We start from the raw sequence: 21,510 nt of genomic DNA, 5'->3' as shown, positions 1-21,510 counted from the left end.
TGGTCTCGAACTCACAGAGATCCACCTGCCTCTGCCTCCCGAGTGCTGGGATTAAAGGTGTGCGCCACCACCGCCCGGCTTGGTTTGTATAATTTCTAATATTGAGTTTTTCCTTCTGCCCTAGCAAATAATTGATTGTATACCTACTTCACAGGGATTTTACAAATATGTATTTAGAAGCTGGGCAGTGGCAGTGCCATGCCTTTTAATCCCAACACTTGGGAGGCAGAGACAGGCAGATCTCTGTGAGTTCGAGGCCAGCCTGGTCCACAGAGCGAGTTCTAGGACAGGCTCCAAATCCACACAGAGAAACCCTGTTTCAAACAAAACAAAAGAAAACAGACATAAATATTTATTTAGTTCTGTGCAAGAATTAAAGCCTAAATGAATGTAGTAATTGTAGAAATGTTGTAGCACACGTGGAGTGCAACCTATATGAATTTGGTAATTATTATATTTTGAAATTCTTATGTTCTCTACTAAAGATATTTGTGGCGATTCCTGCTTTTCTACTGTCACCATGACAGAAAATCCCTGCTTTTAAAAGCTGAGATGTAATGTAATTAACAGATGATAAAATACCTTGACCTTAAATGTTCAGTTGGATGGATTTTGACACCTGTATATATCTGTAAACCCATTGCCTCCTGAACCTGAAAAGTTTCTGTAAAGCAAAGGACACGGTCAACAAGACAAAACCACAGCCCACAGAATGGGAAAAGATCTTCACCAACCCCTCAAGACCCAGCAATACCACTTTTGGGTATATACCCAAAGGAGGCTCAACCGTGCCACAAGGACATGTGCTCAACTATGTTCATAGCAGCTCTGCAGTGCTTTTGGCATTTGCCTAGCAGTCATGAAACTGGGTTGTCTGGAAGACTTATTTTTAACTTTATTAGAAACCCCACACAGATTTCTGCCATGGCTGTGCCGGTCTACCCTTCTAACAATAGTAAATAACTATTCTTCTCTTCCCACATCCTCGCCAGGATTTACTGCCGCTTATTTTCCTCATAGCCATGCTGACTGGGATGCGATAAAACCCAAAGCAGCTTCAATCTACATTTATTTGATGACAAGCGATGTTGGACACCTTTATAAATATTCATTAGCCAGAAGTATTTCCTCTTTTGAATGAAATACTGTTCAGTTCCACAAACTATTTTTGATTTGTTTATTTTTTTCTCTTGATGTCAAGTTTTTAAAACTCTTTTTATATTCTGAATATTAATCCTCTCTCCCACGCAGATGGATGCTTAAAAGAAATCTCTCACTAGTTCAGAACTGAGAATAATAGAGGGTTACTTATTTAGGGGTAGACTCACAGATCACAATCCGCTGCTGGGAAGGAGAACAGCAACTGGAAAAGAGGCTGGAAGCTCACTTTACATCAGCATAAATAGTATAAGAGGCCACGCCCAAGTGGGCGGGTAACTTAAACGCTACTGGCTGTAAGATTTTCTACAGCAGTCCCACTTATTAATTTCTTGGTCTTGTTTCCTGAGCAACAGGGTCCTGTTCAGAAAGTCTGAACCTATGCCTGTCTTTCAAGGGTACTCAAGGGACATATTTTACTTTCTTTCTACCAACACTATAATCTATCTGCTAATAGATTTTATTCATTTGTTCTTATGGTAGCAAAAATATTGGGGAAAACGATACAGGCTTGAAAATCTTCTCACAGAATATACTTTCAAATGTTGAGTTTGGCACATTAACAACCATTAATTTGACTGTATTCTCCGACATTCTTGTTGGGGGGGGGCTTGGAGGTGGTACAAACCTGAGCTTATAAGTATGTGTAGGAATTCAATTGCTTTTAAAAAGATGGAATTTCATCTTTTTTTAATCCTCATTTTTTTCTTCTTTTTCATCTTCATTTTTAGGAATGAATTCATTCCTAAAGATAATTTCAATAAAGAAACTGACAATATTAGCTTTGGAAACCAAGGAGAAAATAGATTCAAAAGGTGGGGCTCAAATGGAGAAAAAAATATATTATTTTTTTATTTAATAAAGAGACGGGGAGTGTTTTAGGAAGATCTCATCCATTAGTGCCCCCTTTTTAGTTTTTATTTTCCATGGGGCATCAGATTTTTAATTTTTTGACACAGGGACTCCAATTTTTGTCTCCCCCCCCCCCGCGTTATAGGCAGCCAACACTGTGCTTATTTAGAGAGAATTTCACTCTTTTTTAAAAAATCACTATTTTTTTATGATTTCAATATTTTTTAAATTTTTTTAAGTCTAGAATACTTAAAGCAAGACTTGAAGATTAAAAACAGAACAAAAACAGAGACTAACACTGAAAGCAAGTAACGAGTGCGGTTCTGTGCGGCAGTACTGTGTGTGGCTGCCTGAGCATTCTAAACACAGAAGAGCCTCCTTTTCCACAGAGCCCTAAGAGGAGGGGGGCTGATGACCGTGAATGGGTGGCCTGCTGCAACACGCATCTGCTACCCCAGCCTATCTGGGCATCCGCTATTGGGAGAGAACGTACGTTAACCCCAGACTTTCAGACGGACCTCCACAAGGAGTGGCAACACGACACAACGGTGAGGGAGAGGTATCCCTGCTCTTTCCAGGTGGTTAGGAGCCCAGGGAGTGCACCCCTATGTTCTGGGATCTTTATGAAATTCTCACCGATCATTCAAAGCTAAACGACCCACAACTTTATTTATTCTCAGAGTTGATGACCTATTTCTTCCGATGTATTGTAATCCCTGAAATTATCCTGGATGTCACTTCTTTTCAGACAATATAGAGAGTTTGTTTTTTACTCAATAACACACAAATATTTGATCTCACCCAAGTTTAATTAATATGAGATACGTGGAATAAAATGGAGCTCTATGGTTATTTCCCTATTTTCTACAACAATGAAGTGGGCACTATGTAGACCCCTTTATCCCTTAGTGGCCGTGTGGCCACGCCTGTATTACTTACGTCTCTGCTATATTTTGCTTTCCTAGAAACCAAGGATAGGCCTGTGTGGAAGACTCAGTGGGAAAAGCACTTGCTGCCTACTCTTGAGGATTGGGATTCAAGTCCAAACACCTGACGGTAAGTAGAGCAGCCTGCCTACAAGTGTAGCGCCCTGGAAGAAGAGCTCAGAAGAGGAGTTGGATGCCCTGGAGCTGGAGTTACAGGCGATTTTGAGCTGTGTGATACGGGTGCTGGTCTTCTGCAAGTGCTCTCTTAATGGTGAACCATCGTTTTAGCCCCTTGTTAGGTCTTGAAAAGCTCTGGTCACAGGCAATAACATAACACAGGACTTAGAAATGGAATGCTGGGATTGAAACTGGACTTGCTCTAAGCTTTCATGATAATGAATGACCCATCAACAGGTGTTATGTGATTTTTAGGTCAATTACTAGCTTCCCACAGAAGGCGAATATGAGATGTGGAAATACGATATGCCTGAGATAGCTCGTTTATGTCTGTTGACCTGAGACATATTGGGTTAATATTCTGCCATTTCATGGCACTCTTTCCTGAAGACTGGCTTCCTTCAAGGACCCTAAGTTGTCATAGAAATAGTGCAAATTAATGGTCATAGCTCAAGTGACATCATCAACGCATAGGGTGGGAGATTACTTCCTTAAGTGTAATTGGAACAACAGTCAAATATACAAAGTGTGTTAAAAAGAAGCCGAAAGCTGGCGAGGCCCAAATTAGCATAACACAATAAATCTAGATAGAATAATTGTCTTATAACACATAATGATTTGATAAAGTAACAGTAAAAACATCACCAAGAGCATTGAATGGGATCAGAACTGGGGAGCAGAGATGGTGCCGTAACCTTGTCGAAATGGTGCTCAAAGAAAGAAGGAAAACACTCTGTTTTAGAACTGGGGGTTGCTCTGCAGTGTCCCCTAATCCATCCTCAGCCACAAAACAATGGTTGGAGTCATTCTTTTCAAAGCACACATGCAGTCCTAGAGGTTGACTGACTCCCAGCACGAGAGACATGATTATTAATCTTCCCCTAGATCCCCTGCTCTGCTGGTGATTTCAGCGTTGCTCATTGCTGCCTTATCTTTTCCCGATTCAATGAATTATTTTGAGGTTTAAAACATACTGGAGGTATCGAGACTTAAGGAGGACAATCCAGTGTTTTCTTTTATGTACTTATTTTTAGTGTGTGCTTCTTACCCAAAGTGACAGGTTTTGCCTGGCATTTTGTTCAAGTATACTGTGAACTGTGTGACCGTACTCATTGTCCATCTGCCTCTATGGCCTTCCTAGCCATTTTTTTTTCTTTAGCAGTGTACATGCCTAGAAAGATGTCTGGAATAATGATTTAAAAGTAGGAAATGCTTTCCTAAAATATCGCGCCCAGGAGGACCATGGTTCTTGGGGGTATTCCGGGGCTTGTGAACCTTGCCAGTCCCATACCCACGGTAGAAGCGCACTGTCTCCAGAGCCCCCAGCACGAGGATTCTGGCCTACGTTTTCTTCCTCTCATTGACTTAAGGCCTTAAAAACATTTCTAGAAAAAAGTTTTGCATCATCAGGTCAGGTATACAAGGGACTCAGGTGAGAATGAGGGCAGCCTCCCCCTAGCTGAACTGGAGGATGATTTGCTGGAAGTGTTAATTACATTACACACCACAGTTACAACCAACTATGGATGCCACTCAACTCTGCAAACTGCTGAGCACCCTCTGGTAGGACTGGCAAAGCTCCCATCCAGATGTGGTCAAGAGATTTTTTTTTTTTTTTCCGCTCCGGCTCAGACTGAGTCCCATCTTCTTAGATTCTTCTTCCAACACAACTCTGCATACTCCTTGGAATGTTCTTGTCGCCTCCTGGTATTCCAAAACAAACAAACAAATGAACAAACAGAAGTCTCAGGTCCCCTGTGGTCAGTAGCACCAACTGTACCTTGCAAACTTTTTTTGTTGTTAGGCACCTTGTGTGGTTGCCAGACCCTCAAGAGATCTTTGCATGGTTTCCCGATATGCCATGTGCACAGTCCACGATAAAGGCCAGGACCCCGTTTAGCACAGACAGGGCTTCCGTTCTTCAGGAACCCCTGCTTCTGCCTGCATGCTTCGGCTGCATCTGTCTTGTGCTCTGGTGACAGCAAGGATTTAATGTGGCTAAGAAACCACTCTGTCTTTTGTGAGCAGGCAGCGGATTCAGTTACAGTTCAATGTGAAACTTCTGCCCCTAGCAGAAGCTATTCATTTAGGACACTTCCCATCCTTCCTCCTCCTTCTCCCTCCCCGCTCTGGCTCTCTTAATCATTTCTCTGCTGTTAACACATCACCATTCTGCTCTGGCTTTTCCGAGTTCATCTTTCCTCTCCATCTGCCCGCAAGCTTAAGGAACCTAACACCAAGACAGTTTGAGATTTATCGGAGAGCTGACCTCGGGTGTTTTGCAGAACTTGATTCTGCAAGGCATTCTTGACCATAGTTTCACAGCATTGTGCATGAACCCGAAATGGAGACTCCATCCCCTTCTAATCTTATCATGTATACTGGACATCCAAGTTCAACACAGGCCAGATTCTGTGTGGGAGAAGAGAAGAGAGCATGTGCCAGGCACTCACTTGAGTTTCTTCACTAAAACATGCATTAACAAAAATAAGCAGTTTTTTTTTTCCATAAAGAAATAGAGGCCAGAACAGTTTACATAACTTGTCTCAAGTCTTCGTCCAATATTGGAGTCAGGGTGGGGGGATGGTCTAAGACAGCCTGAGTCCACAGCTTACCCTTTTCCACCCAGCCTAATGCTCTTACCAGAACTGGGAGGTGTGATGGAGGCCGGGACCAGCTCAGAAAAGACTTCCAAATGTTTACAACATTCTTTATTGCAGACAGCCAGCCCAAGGTTCTTTTTCAAGGCTGGCGGAGCTGCCGTTTTACAGCTCAGGTTAGTTAAGACAAGTCCAGGTCCAAGCACCGCAAGGAAATTCTTAGGACGCTCTCTGGGGGTATCCCGGACCCACGTGGTACTTATTAGGCAGGTTCGTGCTAATGAACCGCTTTGAGGATCGCAGCTGAGGAAGTCAGTCTCAGGGACCCTCCTGCACATATGCGCTGCCTTTCGCTCAATGGGGTCTTTGTTGCAGGCCGGCTCTGACGAGAGGTCAGCCGGTGGTCAGCAGAGGAAACCACCGCTGGGAAGGCTGGCCCTGAGCTGTCATTCCCCCACTTTCCTTTGGACCAGGTACAAGAAAATCTTTTATGGGCTGGTGTGGGGGAAAGCCGATGGGAGCCAGCTTTGTTCTATTTTCGTAATGTATTTCTGGTGGAGTTAATTCTATGGAAAATAAGCGTCAGTGGGGTTGTGTGTTTATGTAGGCCCCTTCGTCTTGCTGCAGGGTGCCAAGTTCCCTGGGTCTGCAAGGAAGCTCAGCCAGACATGTTCAGCGTCCAGGGTCCTCACCCCGGTGACCCTTTAATCTTTCCAAGTTTACCCAGCTCTCTCAGAGCAGTGGCTGCGTGGAAACTGATCCCTCAGCCCTTGGCTTTTGGCAGGAGGACACTTCCTTCATATGGAAAAGTGTTTAATACCAATTTAATGGTCTGTCTAGCCACTGTATGCCCCGAGCCCGCCCTCCTTCCCTAATGCCCACTGGCACAGAGCACGGAAAGCTAACTTTTAATCAAACGCCCCCCAACTTACTTTTCAGTGTGTCCACTGCTTTTCTAACCAGGGCGTCCCCCAATTCATTTTTAATCTTGAGAAGCCTTACTGCTGCCCTAAGTTACAATGGTGTTCTTAATTTATTTTTGTTCAACATAATTGAGGCAGGGACGATGAGTCTTTGATTTCATTTTCTTTTTTCTTTTCTTTATTTTTTTAATCCCCTCCTCTGTTTCTTTTTATTAACAAGAAGCAAACAAGTAGAAATAATTTTGTTACTAACTCATGAAATGACTATTAGCGTTTGAATTTGGGAAACTAGGTTTGAGATGTAGCCTGGTAGGAGGACGTTTGTTTACCATGCTAAAGTCCCAAGTTCCCTCTCATGATAAAATTAATAAATAATAAAACCAATAAAAGCTAGCAGGAGGAAAAAGAGACTATACAAGGAAACACTGTTTTAAAGTTCAATCAGTCACTGGTGCAGACTGTGGCAAATCCAGCATTATTTTATCAAAGGTCCTTAAACAATACGCGTGCTGTGTACATGTGGGAAATTATTGAAAACGCCAAGAATTCAGGAAGTCCTAATATAAACCCAGTAAGTCAGCCATAAAATAGGTGGACTATGTTATGCATTCCTCATTTGCTTTTTTGAAAGATGAATGGCCAAGGTCTTGTGTTATTCTTGGCCAAGCTTTTCTTTTGTTGACAGTTTGGCTTTGTTTTTATTGTTAAATATTGCGATTGCTTAAGCATCCAATTATTTTTTTTAAAAATTTTTTATTGCTATTAATTTTTATTATGATGATATTTGGGTTTTTTTTGTGACTGGGTTTCTCTATGTAACAGTCCTTGCTGTCCTGAAACTTGCTCTGTATACCAGGCTGGCCTCGAATTCACAGAGATTCACCTGGCGCTGCCTTTCAAGTGCTGGGATTAAGGGTGTGTGCACCACCACCACCACCCGGCAGTGTTTTAAAAACTCGGTGGAGATGGGAGCATGTGTACAGAGGTCAGAGGGCAACTTCATGGAGTCCGCTCTCTCCTTCCATATTTACATAGGCTCCAGGGCCTTGGCTTGTGTCCCTCTCAACCTACCCAGGAACACCTTTACCCATGGGGTCATCTTGCTGATACCCTAGCACGTCCAACTTTTTAACCCACTTAATTGAAGTCAGAATATCAGTGTGCCTGTGTGGACCACCAGGAACCCACTACATCATGCTGGCTTTCCAGCGATTCTTTCGTTTTCTCGGACATTTATAAGTCTGTTACCTTTAATATGCTTCCGTTATCTTTACTATGCCACCATCAGTCTGAAAGGCCTGAAAAGGGTGTCTTACCCCTGGTGATGTGAGGAACCTTTCTTGCTTGTCACTTGTGTACTCCTTTTTTTATTTTCACAGACTTCACAAATGCTACTTGGTAGCAAGAGATGACAGAAATATTGAGAGAATTTCCCATCCATCCTATTTCCTTCTTTGCCCCAACATCATCTTTTCTCACCACATCTTGGAATTTCTGCTCCCTATTTCACAAATCCTTAACAGTCTTTGGAATTTTGGGTTTGCTTTTGAGATGAAGCCTGACTGTATAGCCTTGGTTGACCAGGAACTTGCTGTGTAAACTAGGCTGGCCTCAAACTCACACCTGTTTCTGCTTCCTGTGTGCTTGAATTAAAAGGTGTCCACCACCACACCTGAGCCATAGTCTTAGGAAATCCTGTCTTTCATGGGATAGTATATTCTTAGCATATATTCTGTGGCTGGAAAAGCCACTCAGTCAATAATATTCTCTTCTATGGGTTTCCATGGGCCAGCTAGTATAAAACATTCCTTTGTCTTCTTAGTAAGCCACATCATATGTGCAAAATATACCATCAAGACAATCGCTTATTGAAATATACACTGTTCGGGGGGGGTAAGTTTCTGCATTAGAAATAAAGCAATAGCACATATCTGGTACCCAAACCCTCTTCCATAGAGCAGGGCCCACTTCCACATTCTCCTGGGTGAGTGTCATCATCAATTTCATCTTCTTTATCTTCAGGGTCAGCAGTCATAGATCAGGATTTCAACTCTTGCTTACTGCTGCTGTAGCCTTTGAACTTTTGGGTTGATACCAGTATCTACTGGTATTCATATGAAATATGAATGCACACAACTAAATAATTAGATGCAATGGGACATACACCTTTACTATAAAATTGAATTTCAAAAATCAAAGGAATATATACTACTACTTGTGGTAATTGAGATTATCAATGCCACCAACATCTTACCAATAATAGCATTAATATATCTTATATTTTGACACTTTGATAAGGCTTCTACTGGTACCTAGTATTGTGAGGTTTTGCTATTGTTATTGAATTTTACCTTACACACAGAAGTGCAAAAATCAAAATGTAGCCCAGTAGACTTTTATTGTGAAACTCAATAGGGTCCATCCATACTCTCATTACCTGAGTTGCTTGATTTCACTAACTGACACAAACTAGTCACTTGAGAAGAGGGAACCTCAATTAAGTAATTGTCCTGATATGGGATTCCCCTCTGTATGCTATGAATATGTTTTATTACCATTGCTTATTAAAGAAGCTGTTTTGGCCAATGGCTTAGTAGGGTAAAGTTGGGCTTAGAAATCAGAACAGAGCTATAAAGAGAAAGTAGGCGGAGTCAGGGTGATGCCGTGTAGTTGCTGAAGGAGAAAGACACCTGCTGGATCCTTACCTTACCGGTAGGCCACAGCCTCATGGTGATACACAGATGAATAGAAATAGGTTAATTCAAGATGTAAAAGTTAGCTAGAAATGTGCCTGAGTCATCGGCCAAACAGTGTTGTAATCACTATAGTTTCTGTGTTATTATTTGGGTCTGGACAGCTGGGAAATGAATGAGCAGTCTCTGCCTACAATTGCCTTCATCTTATTGGCCTGTGATCATGTCTGTGGCCATTTTATTGATTAATGATTGGTGCTGAAGGATCCTTCTCACTGTGGGTGGTGCTGTTCCTGAGAGGTGGCCTGGATTTCATGAGAGAGCAGAGTGAGCAAGTCATGAGGGGCAAGCCAGTAAGCAGAGTTCCCTCATGGTTCCGGCATCTGCCCTAGTTTGAGTTCCTGCCCTGACTCTCCTCAGGGATCAGCTGTGAGGGAGATGTGTGAGCAAAATGAACCCTTTCCTCCCCAAGTGCTTCTGGTCACGGCGCTTATCACAGCAACAGAGGTCGACACTACCTAGCGACCTCCTTTGGTCTCTTCCCGTTTTCTTCCTGCCCCAAGGTAACTAACAATTTAATTTATATCACCGTGGGTTCCATTAGGCAGTTTTGACGTTTTTTATGAGTGACTTGGGCAGTAGGTCCTTCGTTTAAAAAGCACTCACTATGTTTACTAAGCCACATTCCCATAGCAGAACCCATTTATCCAGCAGTGAATATATATCCCATCTTACTTATCTTTTCTGCCTCTCCCAAGTACTGGCTTCTCCAGCTCTGCCATTAAACAACACATCTGTGAACATCTCATACATGATTTTAGGTTGACAGACAGTGTGAGTTTGTCAGGTTAGCTCCTGGAAGTGAGATTTCTAGGCCAGAATGGCTCAGCTTCTCTAGCCCCTGTCAAAGGGCTGTGATTGAAGTTCTCCTGGAGGCACAAGAACTCCAGCAGTCCAAGCTCATCCTCAGCTGAGGGTTTCTGCCCTGCTATGGCAGGACCCTCCCTGGAACAGCCCCAGCGGACGTGGGGCTCTGTTCTTGCAGTGATTTGTATTCCGGTCTCCCTGATGCCTGCCTGATAGGGGTCTATTTTCTCACGTGCTAGTTGGTCATTCCCCTGGAAGTGCGTATTCAAACATTTACCCACTGTCCTCCTACACCCGGGTGGCTGCCTCTCCATTGTTCTGCTGTCCATATTTCTGCCCATGTCCCATTTCTCTGTAGTTCATAAGTCACAGTCACGCGTGCTTTCTACCTTGGCTCTACTGTTTGAGCTCTCGTTGTCATTTGCAACCCTTTGTATACTCCGATAAGCCATTTTCACTATTTCCTATTTTGATTGGTGCTGTCCTAAATCTGATCATCAACTGGTGTAGCAGACGTCCTTATAATATTGACTCTCTTTTTCAGTGGTCCGTTATAGTTTTTAATGTACATGTTTTGTCCATTTTATGTTTAATTAGCATTTATGGATTTTTTTCACTTAATTTTTGATTGCTTGATACGTTCCGTACATTTATTTAATGAGTTTTAGTCATTTTTCATACACACTTTCTCACTTTGGCTCCCTCTCTCTCCTGATGGAAGCTTTCTTGGCAGTCTGCATCCTGTTTCCTATTTTCAAGTCTTCTTCTTGTGTGTGGCCAACTGAGTGTTGGTGGTAAGTCATTTAAGGAGCCAGGACAACTTCTCGGTGGTGACATCACTGAAAAAGATGACATCCCCTCCTTCATTTAATGTTAGTCAGAGATGTTGAGCCATCCTGTGGTTTATGGTGTAGTATCTGCTCATTAAAATGTGGATTTAATTTGCTACTTTTTTTCTATATACATGAAATATATTGGCCTGTAATTTTGGATTATATACTGATTTTTATGACAGATTATACTAACCATGAAGAAAACAAATCTCTCCACACATGCACACGCGCGTGCACACACGCACACACTGTGCTCATATTTATTTATTGAGACTGGAGATGCTAAAATATTATACGTATATTAAAGTCAAAATTTAAATTGATAACATCAAGAAAAGCCCTAACAAATATAAAATAGAAAGGAAGTTTCTTACATGTTAAGGGGTGTATATCAGAAGATTCCCCAATATTCTACTTGGGGGTCAAGTATGGAAATGAGAAAGAAAGAGGGATGTCCCCAGATTAACCTTTATTCAATATTTTACCAGTGCAACAGGCAAGGAAAACAGACAGCATGGGTATGACGAAGAAAATCCACAATAAAGGCCCCTAGAATTAATAACTTAATTCAACAAGTTTGCTGGTAACAAGGTCAAAATAAAATCTCTAATACCTCCAAATGGCCCTTTATTAGAACTTAAAAGGATATTGGCTTAACTACAATTTATTTGAATTTAATTGCTGGGAAGGAAAGCAGGCTCAAGTTTCAATATAAATAATTGGAAAATTAAATGCAGAGTGATGCAATCACATAAACCACACAGAATTTACAGCACAATGGCCTGCTTCCACAGGGGATTCAGATGCTCGCAGTGGAAGAGGAGTCACCGTGAATGTTAAGCCATTGGACTTCCACCACTTTTTCTTTAGATTTATTTTTATTTGCGTGTGAATCCATTGCGTGCGTTCAGGTACCCACGGGCGACAAAGGAGCTATTTGGAGTCCCTGGAACTGGGGTTATAGGAAATTGTTTATTACAGGACTCACGTGTTCCAACTGGGTCCTCTGCAAGAATAGCCAGTGATTTTAACAGCCTAGCCACCTCCTCAGCCTTGAGTTTCCCGTTCTTAAACCCTTTTGGAAGCCAGTTGGTTGTTCAAATGAAAAACTAACTTGTGGATATATATATATTTTTGAGTTCTTTAAGTGTTCTTTTAATGGATGGGCCTTTCATCTGATGTCATTATACATCAATGCAATTAACTTTGAGAATGGTCAAAAGGGAATAATACAAGGCCCCGCCCACCTCGGTCCCACAAAACCAGGCAGGATCTGTTTGCTTTTCTAATGCCTTTGATGAGCACTCTTGTTTGCTTTGAATTTCTGAAATTCTACTCCTTTCCCAGTGAGGGATGAGATGCCCTCTTAATGTTCACCCGACTGTTAACTTCTGTAGTAAATGTCTTTTAGAAAAATGACACTCTTCATGCCTGGAGAATGAGGTAAGGGGGAGATAAGTGACTTATCCCAAGGTCACACTGCCCCCAAGCCAAGCGCTGGGAGCCGCACTCAGCTGGTCTCTTGCTGAGCCCACGGATGTGTTGATCATATTGGGGAACAGGTGTCCAGGAATGGCCACTGTCTTCTGCGGGAAGCTGATCGAAACCCTATTCCAAGCCAAACGGAATTGGGGGGGGGGGACGGGGAATCTGCTGCCCCAAATGGAAAATACTTTCCAGATTAAAGATACTGGGGTTATCTGAGAAGAGATAATGGGGTGCTGAGTGTATTATGTCATTTTGTCCTAAAATTTGATTCAGTTCTGTGAACTTAATCTTAAAAACAACTGGCAGACACTTTTCTATTGCTTAAAGAATGCCACAGTTAAACAAGAAGCCGGATGCCCTCTACCAGGAAACTTTTGCCTCTCAGCTCTGGAGCTTCTGAGACAATCCCCTACCCTGGCCTGAGTCTTCAGTGAGCTGTTAGGTTTATTTACCTGCCCTGAATGTAGCTCCTGAAGGTTATGTCAGGAAAATTCTCTGCTTGTCCAAGTCTATCACAAGACACTGCCACACAGATCACGGCTATCCCTGTCAAAGGCTGAGAGCTGTCCCCTCAGTTTCCTCTTCTGATGACACTGTACACTAAATATGGGACCTCTGTGATCAAATGAACCAGCTGTGATCAAAACATCAGCTTGATTAAAGCCCATGTTCGGGATGCCCTCCATTTTCCCTCTAATCTTTGTTTCTCCCTGAATCCCACCCAGGAAGCCCTGTTACATCTAGTCATTGTGTCTCTTTGGAACTCCTTAGGGATTTGGCTGCCTCTTGGCCTCCTTGCTTTGGGTGGCCTTCCTGATTTGGAGGAGCCGTGTTCTGAGGTTTTGAAGACACGCCTTCCTCCTGCTGGCCTGCAGCTGTAAATTATTTGGAGAAAGACCGCAGAGATAACTGCTGTTCTCACCTCAAGTCGACGGTAGCTACTGTCAACAGAACTTCCCAAGGATGCTGCTGACCCGGGTCTCCTGGCTGGGCTCCTGTCCCTTTACAGTCTCCTACTGCAATCTCTCTTTTATCTGCTTTCTGTGTTGTGTTTTCAGAGGAAGTTTCTGTGTGTGGTCCCAGGAGGAGGAAGCTTTGGGCTCCATTTCTCTGAAGGTAGACTATCTAAAGTATTTGGACTCATGTGTATGGGGTATGTGCCTATCGCTTCCAATTGTGTCGTTTATTCTAGTTTAGTTACATCAGTGCAGACTCATGAATTCATCTGTCACTTTTGCTGTGGGTTTTGTCGCATGTTGCTTGTATCATTACTTGGACAAGTCATTACTTCTTCAATAGTTTCCCTGAAAACCAAACGTTTTAAATTTTAAACAAGTTTCTTATGTTTTTAAATCACTGTTCTGATTTCTCTGGATCTATATGTTACAATACGCTATCTGAGCTGTTGTTCAGCTCCCTCACTATAGCTACAGCTATGTGAAGGCCGTCTCCTCTTGACTGAGCCACCATGCTCTCTGTAGGATTCATTCTAATACCTGTCGTATGTCAGTGGCAAAGACAGGGAATATCCCATAGACCTCTAACACCTCTTAGCTCGCAAGCAGACTCCTTTCAGGCTTTGCTTGTTACTCCACCAAACCAGACTATGAATGAGTCTTTCCCCATCTTCTCCATCTTTCCCCAACATTGGAACTGGTTAGTGTTAAGGTCAACCTGACACAGCTCACCATCACCTGGGAAGAGAGAATTGGCTCCAGGGCAATTCTGTGGGATGTTGTCCTGCTTGCTAACTGAAGTGGGAGAGCTCAGCTCTCACATCAGGTGGTGCCATCCCCCCCACAGGTGATCTTGGGTTGTATAAGAAACCAAGCTGACCAAGCCATAGAGAGGGTATGTAAGCTGAATTCCTCCATGGTTCTGTCATCAATCGAGTGTGACCTGAAAGTGTAAGCTGAAATAACCCTTTCCTCCCCAGGTTGCCTTTGTCCAGTATCGTATCACAGCAACAGTTAGAAAACCAGGGCAGTGTCCACTCCCCATCTCGTCTCACACATCTGATGAACGACTCCTGAATCTTGCCCAGACTCTTAACCCGTGGTGCCGCTGCTGGAGTCTTGGTTCTCACGTCTCTCTGGCCAACCCTGAGCTTTCTCATCGCCTCTAGTGTTCACACTCCAGTGCTTCCAACCCCTGATTCTGGATTTATTACCCTGGAAAGCAGCCTTGGCAGCAGCATCCGTGCTGCGCTCACAGACCTCTGTTGGCTTCAGTCGCCATGGACTGAGTCCAAATTCTTCACATGGAATTTGAAGCCATTCAGAATTTAGACCCTCTTGTCTCCCTAGCCCCGTTCTCTGTCATGTCCCAGACGCCTCGTCTAGCATTTAAATCTCAAATATTCTATGCTCTCTCCAAGAGCATCCTCCCCTTGCCTTTGCAAGAGGTTCTGTCTCAGCAGAGGTACCATCTTATCCTTATTTTACCACCAAGGATATCAGAGCACACAAACTAACTTGGGACCCAGAATCGTCTCTCTGATCTTATAAGGAACACTCAGGTGAGTTCATGGGGAACTGAGGCAGGGAATCACACAGCTATTTGCCATTGATGAGTTGAGATCTTGGGCCCTTCCTACCAAGTCTGGTATTGTTTGAAGTATTGTAGACAGATTCGGGAGGGGGGGGGGACTAAGATTTAACCAAGAACATGAAACGTACAAGAAACCAGGATGGAAATCATAAAGGAAGCCAATTGTATGACCTGTGGCTTCTACCAAGCTGGAATCAAGCTTCTATGTCTCAAAGTCCTATGAGGGCAGCATACGGATATTCAAGTCGAAGGACAGGTAGGACCCATGCGCTTCTTATCACCCAAGAGCCCTCCTGTTGGAGGGTGGCGGTTCTCTGCAAGCCCAGAGTGCTGTCTGTGGTTACATAGGTGTGTGTGCATGTTTTCGTCCTTACACTAGAACCAGTTAGATTTCAAGACTGCCGAGAGTTCACCCAGTAGGATGTGTCTCACTGTTCTTTCCTGGGCTAGCAGGACACAGGAGGAGGGACTTCTTGCTCCAGAAGATGAGCCACTAGAAAAGAAGAGGATGGTCCTCTTGGAAGTCTATGAAATGGACAGGTCGGGTACCACGCAGGCCAGTTGGTAAGTCTGTTCACAGGACTGGAGCCATGTGAGGCTCAGATTGACTGGGAAGAATGACTTCTTCTGCTTGGAAGATGAAAATATTGAAAGATAGTATTTAACCTAAAAACATAGAGTTAATGATGCCTTTGTACATGGTTTATTTTATTATTAGTTTTTGAAATAAGATTTCATGTAACCTAGACCGTCCTTAGATTTGATATGTACTCTAATACGACCTTGGACTTCTGGTCCTCCTACATCTGAACTTTCCCCATACCCAGGACTGGAAATGCAGATGCCTGCCACACCTGATTTATGCACTTTTGGGGGTCGAACCTGTAGGCTTCACACTTGCTAAACAAGCACTCACCAACTGAGCCAGCTGGAGACCTATAGACATACGCACTATCACATTTGAGTCTTGCACTAAAGAAGGTATATCTTTAAAATGCGTGTGTGTGTGTGTGTGTGTGTGTGACAGTAACCAGAATGTTCTATTTCCATGTATGAAGTTGTCAAAGAACAACACTACAAGCTATAAAATAAGTAACTAACCACTGATGAGACTGGATTCGCCTGTACGGGATGAGAAGTATAGCCAGTGATTCGGATGGAAGAGAAGGAACCAGAACAGACAGGTGAGGTCTCCCTGCAGGAAGGACAACAGGTTGGGCAGGAAGAGGGGACCAGGCATTGCTGACTGAGGACAACACCCTTTGCTGAACCCCGCCTGTGAAGACACACCACTCAACAGCTGCCAAGTCCAAGGCCCCACACAACAGACTGGAAACTCAAAAGATCCCTGCGGAAGTCGTGATGAGCTGGGGGAGTTCACTGGAGTCAGCAGGACAAAGCAGTTGGAATTTTGCAGAGTGCTAGAGCAGCAGAAAACACACTTTTTTAAAGAGTTGGGGGAAAGATTTACATGATTTGGTAAGTGGGTATCATCATTTCTTAATACTTGACCCTGAAGCCAAAGCCGTACGGGAAAGTCACAAAAGGCCAGGCGGTAGGAAGCTGGTGAAATTGTGCCCTTGCTCATGGTTTTTGACTCCCACTTAGGGATTAGCTGTTACAGAGCCACTACAGGGACTGGGTGTTATAGAGCGTCACTACGGAGGAGTGTCCAGGAACGATGGGCTGGACTTCAAGAGCCTGGTCCCATGCCTTGCTGTAGGATGAACAGCCAAATGCCAGCTACTCCCAAAGTTCTTCTTTGTTTTCTGTTTCCACAGTGTCTGGGCTAGCCAGCTGGTGGTTACCAACCTGAGCATGACAGGAGTTAGGATGGCTGAGGCAGAGCAAAAAGGGAGAGAGAACGGAAATGGGAAAGGGCCCGAAACACTAGGCTCAACCTCCAAGTGATCAGGAAAATGCAACGGCAAGCAGCAATGCGATATTCGTGTTTTCAAAAGCTTTATTCATTTTATTATCTGTGTGTGAGGGTACTGAACCCAAGTGTAGAGAGAGCCCGCCCTTTGGGGGCGGGACGGCCTTCTTCCTGTCTATAAATTGGGGTGCACAAACGCTGGTAATCCCTTCTTCCTGTCTCCTATTTCTGGGCATCGCAGGAACTTCGGTTGCGTGAGTGTTCTATTTATATTAAAGTTGCTTTTATTTTATACCAATTGGCCTGTATTAATTCGATCTGCCTTCACCCAAGAGGCCAGAACGAGGTCCCTGATCCATTGAGCTGCAGTTACGGCCTGGCATGGGTGTAGGAACTACGCTTGGGTCCTCTGGAGAAGCAGTAAGGGCTCTTAACTGTCCAGCCTCTCACCCGGCCCATTAACGCGGTAGCTCTTCATTCAACAGAACGAGGCTGAAAACACCTAGTGATGTTGAGTGCTCTTCCACGACTGCTAATGACGAGACTTCCTGGGGAGGCATTAGAGGGTGATAGCTTTTAAATTAAAAATACATGTGCCACATGCCCCATTAGTCCCCAGTCTCTCCGCTAAGAACATGGGATAATGCCTGGGAAGCACACTCATTGCCAGTGTCTTTACAGCGATTGAAACAGGCAGGTGTTGTTGAATGCCTAGATTAAAAAAGTACCATTATTCCCCCTCAGGAAGTTCATATCTCTGTACACATACCAACCAAAAATGCAGCATTAAATGATGGTTAATGAAAGTTCCTCATGAGATAGAGTGACTAAAAAATAGCAGAGTTTGCAATACTATGAGGAACATAAACTTTAATAAAATAAGCCTAAATCAAAATTACAAAATTCTATAGAAGCAGGTATGTTTATAATTGTAGAAAAATCTGAATGAGTTGGGATTTCACCATGAGCTACAATAAGGGCAAATTCAAATCTATCACATATAATCAATCAAAATTAAAAACAAGAACTAGAAGCTGGACAGTGGTGATGCTTGCCTTTAATCCTATTACTCAAGAGGTAGAGGCTGGGGGAATCTCTTAATTCTAGGCCAGTCTGGTCCACAGAGTGAGTTCCAGGACAGCCAGGGTTACACAGAGAAACCCTGTCTTGAAAAATCATTTGAAAAAAGAAAAGACACCATCACCATCACCACAACCACCACCACCACCACCAACAACAACAAACCTCAAACCAAAAAACAAACAAGCATAAAAATAAACCCCTCAAAGCTTGGGGTTAGAGAAGAGGTGAGAATTTGGCTGTAGTCGGCAACGTGTGAGTTTCTACAGAGATGATGCACACGTATATTAGTATGTAGATATATAGATGATGCATCTATACATTCACCTATGTAGAAGCTGTCTCAGGAGGAAGCCTAGGTGTCTGTGCTCGTCAGAGACCAGGATCAATGCAGCAGCTTCCAGAAGTCCTCTGTGAACTCCCCATTGGCTCAGATGCAGAGCACTCCTCTCCTCGGGTCCACCTGGCTGGCCCAGGCCTGTGGGTTTATTTGGCTTTATCATTGCCTGATTTTTCACAACAAAAATAGCATGCAGCCATGACAGGACATGTGGGAGATGCAGAAAAAAAAAAAAACAAGGGGGAGATCACCAAATCTCCATAGTGCTACAGCACATCTGTAACTGCTCATTAAGATGTACTCACCTTCAGACTCTTCCTAGTATGTACCACACCTGGACCTAATCATATGACACGTATTGCATCACATGTATGGATTTCAATATCATTGTCATAACTATCGATATAGTATTTGTTCATTACAACATTTATAAAGGGACGGTAGAAAATTCGGAGGTGGGAATGAAAATCAAAATGGAAATATAACAAATCACCCAGCTTCCCATGTGGATGTGAGGAGTTCGATGGCTCTGTGCACTATTGCTTTTTATTATTAGAAAACAATTTCCCTTGAATGGCATTTTACTAATGTTTGCTGTAAGGACTATTGTTTTTAGGAAAATTGCTTTTTATTATTAGAAAACAATTTTCCCTGAATGGCATTTTACTAATGTTTGCTGTGTGGACTATTGTTTTTAAGAAAATTGAATGACTCAAAATAACAAGCAAGAAAACCTGATGTTCTATAACAAAGAAAGCCTGCAGGTCAGTGCGAGCCTGCCCTGCTCCTGCATTGGCTTTTTATCTGAGTATCATTTCAAGGAAATTTCTTCCTAAGGGAATAAGGACAGTGAATGTTCTAAGCTTTTGTTGATGTGCAAATACTGTTTCTTCGGACTAGCGAACAACACGAGCCCTGCTTTGTTTCTCTCTCCAGTTCTAAGATCTGACCTCATCATTGTGTTCCCTGGAACCAATCTCCCAAGATGCTAAAAATCAACATTTTTGTTTCTTTCATTGCAACATTTTGTTTTCCCTTATGGGAAACTGATCAGATGTTCTGAGACCTTTGTCATCTTTTTCTTTTCTTTTTCTTTCTTTTTTTTTTTTTAATTTGAGACAAAGTCTTGTGTAGCCCAGGCTGACCTTGAACTGCTAATCTTCCTGTTGCCATATGGCAAGTGCTGGATTCATAGGCATGTCCCACTTTGCTCTGCCTCTACAGTACCAAGAAAATACTTGACCCATTGGACTACACCCCACCTAAACTTATTCAGCCAGTCTTACTCTTGCTTATGAATGCCCAACCTTAGCTTGGCTTGTTGCTAGGCAACGTTTCTTAACTTACAGTATCCCTTCTCTCTTTTGCCTCTGCATTTTTACCTTTCTATATGCCTTTCTTTACTTCTTGCTCCATGGCTTGCTGTGTAGCTGGGTCCTGACGCCTGGAGTCCTCCTCTTCTCCTCCTTTTTCTCCATCCTTGATCGTCTCTTCCCAGGTTTCTCTTTCTATTTATTTTCTCTGCCTGCCAGCCCTGCCTATCCCTCTCCTGCCTTACTATTGGTCACTCAGTTCTTTATTAGATCAATCAGGTGTTTTAGACGGGCAAAGGAACACAGCTTCACAGAGTTAAACAAATGCAGCATAAAAGAACGCACCACATCTTTGCATCATTAAACAAATGTTCCACAGCATAAACGAATGTGACACATCTTCAACTAATATCCCAAACAGCTATTTGTGTGCTTCTATGAGAAAACATGTTTGTGCCATGCATGGCTTGTCCTTGTGATTGTATACAAATTGAACTCATGTGAACTTTACTCATATGCTATTTCTTAGTTCTCAAAGTATAAATTGTCTGATGCTCAGAATAAAGTTACATATTGCGGGAGACTTTTCTTTTGCTTCATTTACATTTATTGGGGGTTCCATTCTCCCAGATCCCAAAGCCTCTCTAGCAGTGATACTATCAAGCTGAAAATTATTAACCACATCATCTATATTTATTTTATTTATTCATTTTTTTTGCCATGGTAGGGTCCTTCTTGAATGAAAACAGTGATAGAAGCTCGATTTTCCCTGATTTAAAAAGTATGTGCTCAAGCTTCTTTGCCAGCGGTGATACTACACTCACCATCAATTTTTTTTTAATTTTTATTTTGTTTCATGCTTTTTGTCATGTTAAAGATATTTCTTTTCTAAGTTGCAAAGAGTGTTTTGGTTTTTCCCTATTGTCTTTCAATCAGAATTTTATGTTTAATTTCTGTATCAGTTATGTTTCTCACTGCTATGATCAACAATGAGAGAACCTTTATTCTGGCTCACAGGCTGAAAGTATGGAGCATCTTGGTGGGGAGGCATGGCAACAGGAGCAAGAGGCAGCTGCTTGCCTTGCTTCCACAATCAGGAAGCAGGGAGCAGACATGAGGTGGGGGCATGCGAAAAACCCTCCAAGTTCACACACGCTCCCCAGTGACTTCTACCCCACCATTAGGTTCCTTCTCCTCAAGGTCCCACAACCTTACAAAACAGAGCCATCAGAAAGGGACAAGGGCCCAAACGTGTGAGCCCGTGGGCTTCATACTCAGGCCACAATGGCATTGCTGACTGTCTTCTCCTTTGAATGTTCATATGGCTTCTCTCCTTTAAAGAGGAAATTATAGTTTACAAAATAGTGAATCACATCACTTTCTTAAAATAGATCATTTTTATGTTAATCCAACATTTTCTTTCCAAAGTAAGTGGAAAGCGTCAGTGTTCTATTTATTCTAACACATTGATGGATCATGTTTGCTAATATGCAGCTTAGGTTTTTTTGTGTGTGTATGTTTATGAGTAAGGCAGAGTTGGAATTTTCCCTTGCTGTTTCATTTTTCTCAGATTTAATTATTCTAGCTTCTCAAATAATTGAGAAAATTTCTATCGTCTATAATAGTTTATGTAAGCTTTTGAAAACAAATTCTGTTTGTATTTAGGTATGAAGTCCTATCTATCTATCTATCTATCTATCTATCTATCTATCTATCTATCTATCTATCTTCTATCTATCACCTATCTATCTATCTATCATCTATCTATCTATCACCTATCTATCTATCATCTATCTATCTATCTATCTATCTATCTATCTATCTATCTATCTAT

Source organism: Microtus ochrogaster, chromosome 22 (genome assembly GCF_000317375.1).
Source record: "Microtus ochrogaster isolate Prairie Vole_2 chromosome 22, MicOch1.0, whole genome shotgun sequence".
Classification (NCBI taxonomy): Eukaryota; Metazoa; Chordata; class Mammalia; order Rodentia; family Cricetidae; genus Microtus; species Microtus ochrogaster.
Note: the sequence above shows the minus strand (reverse complement) of the source record.